This window comes from Procambarus clarkii, chromosome 12 (assembly GCF_040958095.1).
Source record: "Procambarus clarkii isolate CNS0578487 chromosome 12, FALCON_Pclarkii_2.0, whole genome shotgun sequence".
Classification (NCBI taxonomy): domain Eukaryota; kingdom Metazoa; phylum Arthropoda; class Malacostraca; order Decapoda; family Cambaridae; genus Procambarus; species Procambarus clarkii.
Window position 1 is genome coordinate 36,328,152 of NC_091161.1, and position 6,296 is coordinate 36,334,447.

Here is a 6,296-nt window from a genome sequence, read left to right on the forward strand (position 1 = left end):
TGCACATGTTCCTTGACTCTCAAGTAAGGTCTTGATGCGGTCACTTTGCTTCTTTTTATATAGCTTTCTTGTTCTGTTGAGCATGAGTTTCTTTGCCACATTCACAATAGTACCATGGATCTTTGCGGTAGTCTCGTGGACTGTTTTTTTTTTCAGTGGGATTGAATGGTTGGCTGCATCTTGAATCACTTCGACAAAAATCTTGTTCTGGTTGGTTAATATTTTCGGATGATGAATTCGGATTTAGAAACTATGATGTTCTCAGTTTCTATGTCACACTGATATACGTTTTTGAAATCGATCCCATTTTGCTTATGCGAAGTTGCAAGCTTCAGATGGAGGTGGGGTGGGTAGATCCAACTAGATCAATTTTGGACCCCATAGTGGTCGCTTGTGAGTGTAGGCTCAACTGACCATGTCGCTGCATCTCTTAGGGAGGAAACGAGGGTAAGATCTAATCTACCTCCTTGAATGTAGGTGGGTTCAGTCTTATTTAGGATTTGGTATTCTGGTAGCTGGTCTAGTAGATGACCTATGTGAGTGCCGGCCTCATTTGTTGTTCGAGCCCAGTGCCAATCGATGATTGGCATTTAAATCACCACAAATGATTGTGTTGATGTAGTCGTGTGTCCAAATAACAGAAATATTTCACTCTCGTGGAGACCTGTAAACAATGAACTCAAGATTTTCATGCCTGAGCTCAATGGATACTCCCATTACCTCTGCCCCTGTTCCATAATCGGGTGAGCTTGTTATAGGCTTAGAGATCAGGTCACATTACACAGATTGCACATCCCCTGGATTGCCCGTTGACCCATGGAAGGAAGAAGCTTCGATTGCATGAAATTTTAGGTTCTAATCAGTCTCGAAGCGAGCTCTCCTGTAGTATTAGGATGTCTATTTCTTTGGTTGCTGGTACGCATTGCAAGTGTTGCAATTGTGTACGAAGCCCTTGCACGTTACACTGCAGGATTTATAGTCCTCTAGGTTGTTGGAATTTGCTGATATTACCGTGGTATCCATGGAGTCTGATGAACACGCCAAGGAAGTTGAAACTGGAGTTTGAGGACCTTGGTGTACCTGAAATTGACTCAAGGTAGATTTCAGAAGTACTGGACTCTACCTGTTTTTAGGAGTGTCTCCTGTCCTGCATTCTTGAAGGTGAGGATATTGTTTTCTCAAATTTCTTGAGCTTGTGCTCAATTGTCTTTAGAGTCTGTGGTTTGTTTGATAGTGTTTCGACAGCACACTTTCGACCAGTTCCTTGACCAAGGCCTTAAGCATTGGCCAGAGGGTGTCCAGTTGTGCGGGAGCACTATTTACTGCTGTTGCAAGTTTGGGGCCCTGTTTACTTTTTGGACCTTATCAGTGGAAACTTTGACACTCTTGCCATCATTGCCCCGAGTGTGCTCAATGAATGCAGTGGACAGGCGACTATGTTGAACGATTTCTTGTGGCCCCCAGCCATTCCTCTGTCCTGGACGGAAACCTTCACACCCTCCACCATGGCTGTTAGTGGAAGGCCATGGTGATAGTCCTTTACCTGCTTCAGTCTTGGTAAGCTCCACGCTGTTTGTGTAGGCAGGGGAGAAGGTATGTTTTGTTTGGCGTTTCGACGCTGCTGTAGGCGTGGGGTGGTTCGTTTGAATCCTTTTAAGCCTTTCGTGGCCTCATAAACTCCAGGCAAGGTGTGCCTTTGAGCAATATGGGCACTTAGCTTGGATGGGCTGGTTTGCCTGGTGTTTATCAATGCAAATTTTCGTGTTGTGGGGCAGGCTGCAGACTCCACACCTCACTGGGCATTGGCAACCGTCCTTGTGATGTCCAAATCTGACATCAAAAGCATCTGAGGGACTCTGGGGGTGTAAGGCCTGTTGGAACCTGCCCCAAATGTCAAGATCAAGCTTATCTGGGATCAGTCCTCTTACTGTGAGAAGGACTTGAGTATCCTGCTTCAAGCCTTTTACTTGGTAACTTTCTGCTGACACAACATAATTCAGCTTTTTCGAGGTGATCTAGGACCATGTGCAGGGGATAGTGAAGGACGATGATTTTCCTTATTTTGTCCCCAGGCTTAAGTTCGTCGAATTTCCTGTAATTTTTTAAAAATCGTTACTGCTGTCTCGTCTTTGGGCCTCAATGTATTAACCTCTGAGATTTGGCTTTGATCTGACCTTGAGCTAGGGGTACTTTTTTGTTTTTTTAAAGGTCCACTACAGCACCGTATGAGGACTTGCCTTCGGCATGCTGCTTTTTTTTTTTGTGAGATATATACAAGTGTTGTTACATTCTTGTACAGCCACTAGTACGCGTAGCGTTTCGGGCAGGTCCCTGGAATACGATCCCCTGCCGCGAAGAATCGTTTTTTCATCCAAGTACACATTTTACTGTTGCGTTAAACAGAGGCTACAGTTAAGGAATTGCGCCCAGTAAATCCTCCCCGGCCAGGATACGAACCCATGACATAGCGCTCGCGGAACGCCAGGCGAGTGTCTTACCACTACACCACGGAGACTGTTTGACTGTTTTGAACGACTGGCTGTGCGGATTTTGTCTGAGTTGGAGTGCTCATCGGTAGAAGCCTATTTTCTCGATAGTTCATAATGGAGTAGTTCTTCCTGTTGGCTTTGGTCACATAACGCAAATCGCCATCATTGTCAGAACTTGAACTGAAGAGTCTCTTCCTTTTGTGATTGGGAGCTGCAACGTTGGTTCTCACACAATTCATCTGGTGGTTCATTCAATCGCCCAAATGCTGACTGTGAAGTGATGAGCCTGTCGTATGAAGGTGACGCTCAAATGCGTCTACACTGAATCACTGTTGAAATTACACTCCAGAATGCTGTAGGGCCGGTGAACACCTTCCTTAAATAGCCCTTTTTTTTCGTCATTGCTACCTGAAATAGCCCGGTATCATTTGTCTGTCATCATCAATCATGTTCTTCAAGCCTAGTGAAAGACTGTCTATCTCCTATGCAGACATTCTCTGTCATTTCCTTGACACACAAAGGCACGGTATCACTGTAACAGTTGAGCATAAGTTGACAATATCCAGGAGCGCCAAGACACCACCACGCCACTGCATCGTCCTCACAACTGTGACTTTAGAATTTGTCTTTACGAACTCCTATACGAAGTTCATAGTTTCATTTTCCTATCCTTTATTTTGATTTAACAATTCAATTGGATTAAATTGTTATTGATTTCACCATTTGCAATCCTTTCGTACAATGCTTTCTTTTTATATATAAGGTTCTTTAGACTGGTGATTATCCAATAGGGGTCATTATACATTTAAATTAGGTGTGTGTGGGGGGGGGGGAGGGGAGCGATCTTTTACTGGGGGAGTAAATGAATTGATAAAAAAGATAAGTGTAGGTTTGTCGGCTTGTAGTAGATATTCGCCTCAATGTAATTATGTGGGTGGAGGACTCCCGCTTGTTTGAGGTCTTGTCTGATTTTGTTTATTCTGGTCAAAAAAAATCTGCTACTCTCCTGGCTGCTTCCCTCTGCAGTATGCTCGGGTACTCAGACGGCATTAAAGGACAGGAGGACTGCTCTCCTTGACATGGGGTCCCTGATTGATTGTATTCTGTTGAGAAAATATGTTTTCTTTTAAACTTTCAATGTGTAACTGTAGAAACGAAGTAAATAGTGCTGTACAGATCTAGTCTATAGGTTTAGTTAGAGCCCTGCACCCACTTAAGATTGGCCTACCCTGCCAGGTATTTAAGGTTAATTTCAATTAACCTTAAACTCAAGTTATATAGGGCTGAAATGTTGACATTAACGCTAAGAGTTTCTCTCTGGTGCTGCTTTGATTAAACCCCCAATTCATCCTGATCTTAGATCTTTATTTCGATATAATATAATAAAAAATATTTGCATCGGCTTTGTACATTTCCAAGTGCAACTTACAGCTTCTGTATCTGTTGTCGAGGCATCGTCTAGCTGTCTTAAAATTTCTTTTCTATAGTTATCAACTTCCACACTACCACTGTGTACCACCTTTATTCGCCGTTTTATCGCTCTCTCTTCTGTTTTAAATCTCTCGACGCTAATCGTTCCTCTCTCATTAAAATATTTCCTAATTCGTACTGTATCCTTCACTATCGTTTTCACTTCACTTATTTTCTCTTGTAGTTCGCTTTCTCTTATTTTCTAGTAGTTCGTGCATACGCGCGCACCGCACGCCTGGTGCGCGAAAGTGGTATTTAGTGTGATCACATATGCGAATGTCTGTTGTATGGCAAACAGGTCAGTTTGGGTTGATGATACTGGTCCAAATAGTCTCCAATATGCTGTTGACTATCCGTGCAAGGAGCAGCACCAGCACTAAATAATCATTTAATGGTATTCCAACATAAGATTGGATCCAGTTTAGGGTTATGTTGAGTCTTTTACCTTTTGCTACTGCTCCATACGCGGCTGTTCGCAGCCTGACGTACGAGTCACAGCCTGGTTGATCAAGAATTCTTTAAAGGTGCTTATCGAGTACTCTGTTGAATACTGTGAGGGCTCGGCCAGTTATGTCCCTTATGTGTAGTGGAAGCGTGTTGAACAATCTCGTGCCTCTGATTTTGATAGTTCTCTCTGAGTACCTATTGCACCTCTGCTCTTCAACAGGGGGTATTATGCACATTGTTATGCCTTCTGGTCTCGTGTGGTGTTATTTCTGTGTGCAGGTTTGGAACAAGCCCCTCTACTATTTTCCACGTGTAAATTATTACGTATCTCTCCTGCCTGCGCTCAAGAGAATACAGATTTAGGCTCTTAAGTCGGTCCCAGTAGTTTAGGTGTTTTACTGATTGGATTCTAGCAGTAAAGGATCTCTGCACGCTCTGCTGGTCAGCAATTTCTCCAGCTTTGAAAGTGGTTGTCATTGTGTGCAGCAGTGCTCCACTCTAGAGAGCACTTACGTCTTGAAAAGTATCATCATCGGTATAGCATCTCTAGAGTGAAAGGTTCTTCTTATCCAACCTGTCATTTTTCTTGCAGTTGTGACGGCTACTTTATTTTATGTAAGATATTTTTACACCTAAAATATACCTAAAATGTAATTTTTTTCCCAACAGTATTAATTTATTCTTGTACCTCATTAATATCTGTATTTCCTTAGACTCTGATAATTGAAAGGGAAAACAAATGAAATAATGTAAATGTCATTCTATAAAAACTAATCAATAAATTATAAAAGATTGTGTGTACAGCTAAAATATGTACAATCCTAGCTCAAACTAGCTTAATATCCCATCAAATATTTAAATTATGTAATAGTAAATTACAAAAACCCATTTGAAAAAGCAGTGACGATGTCTTGTGAAATTATATCAAAACTAAAACTTGTTCTTGTTTGGAAAATGGCCACCTCGACCAGATTTTCGCGTCTTTGCAGGATTGGCACTAGCTCCTAGATTGGAGCCGGTCGGCCGAGTGGACAGCACGCTGTACTTGTGATCCTGTGGTCCTGGGTTTCGATCCCAGGCGCCGGCGAGAAACAATGGACAGAGTTTCTTTCACCCAATGCTCCTGTTACCTAGCAGTAAAATAGGTACCTGGGTGTTAGCTGTCACGGGCTGCTTCCTGGGGGTGGAGGCCTGGTCGAGGACCGGGCCGCGGGGACACTAAAGCCCCGAAATCATCTCAAGATAACCTCAAGAGAAGCTCTGGATCGAGCTTCCTTCATCTTCTTTATCTGCGCTTCCTCTTCCTCTCCTTCAACAATTCGCAATTCTGCATCAATGTCCTTTACCTTAATTTCCTTTCCAACGTTTCCATAACTTGTTTGTTGAAATCTTCCTCCTTGAAGCGTATGTAGCCCTTGGTTATACCCCAGCTAGCCATACCACATATCCCTAGCTTAATGATTCCTGGCTTGAGGCACTTAGTACAGTTTATTAATATCATTTTTTAATAACTCGATACAAGACTTTACCTTAAAATATGTAAAAACTCCCAGCCGATGTTCTGGCCTTCTTGGGGTAGTGGTCCCACCTTCCTGCCCTGGCCTCCTTGGGGTAGTGGTCCCACCTTCCTGCCCCTGGCCTCCTTGTGGTAGTGGTCCCACCTTCCTGCCCCTGGCCTCCTTGGGGTAGTGGTCCCACCTTCCTGCCCTGGCCTCCTTGGGGTAGTGGTCCCACCTTCCTGCCCCTGGCCTCCTTGGGGTAGTGGTCCCACCTTCCTGCCCCTGGCCTCCTTGGGGTAGTGGTCCCACCTTCCTGCCCCTGGCCTCCTTGGGGTAGTGGTCCCACCTTCCTGCCCTGGCCTCCTTGGGGTAGTGGTCCCACCTTCCTGCC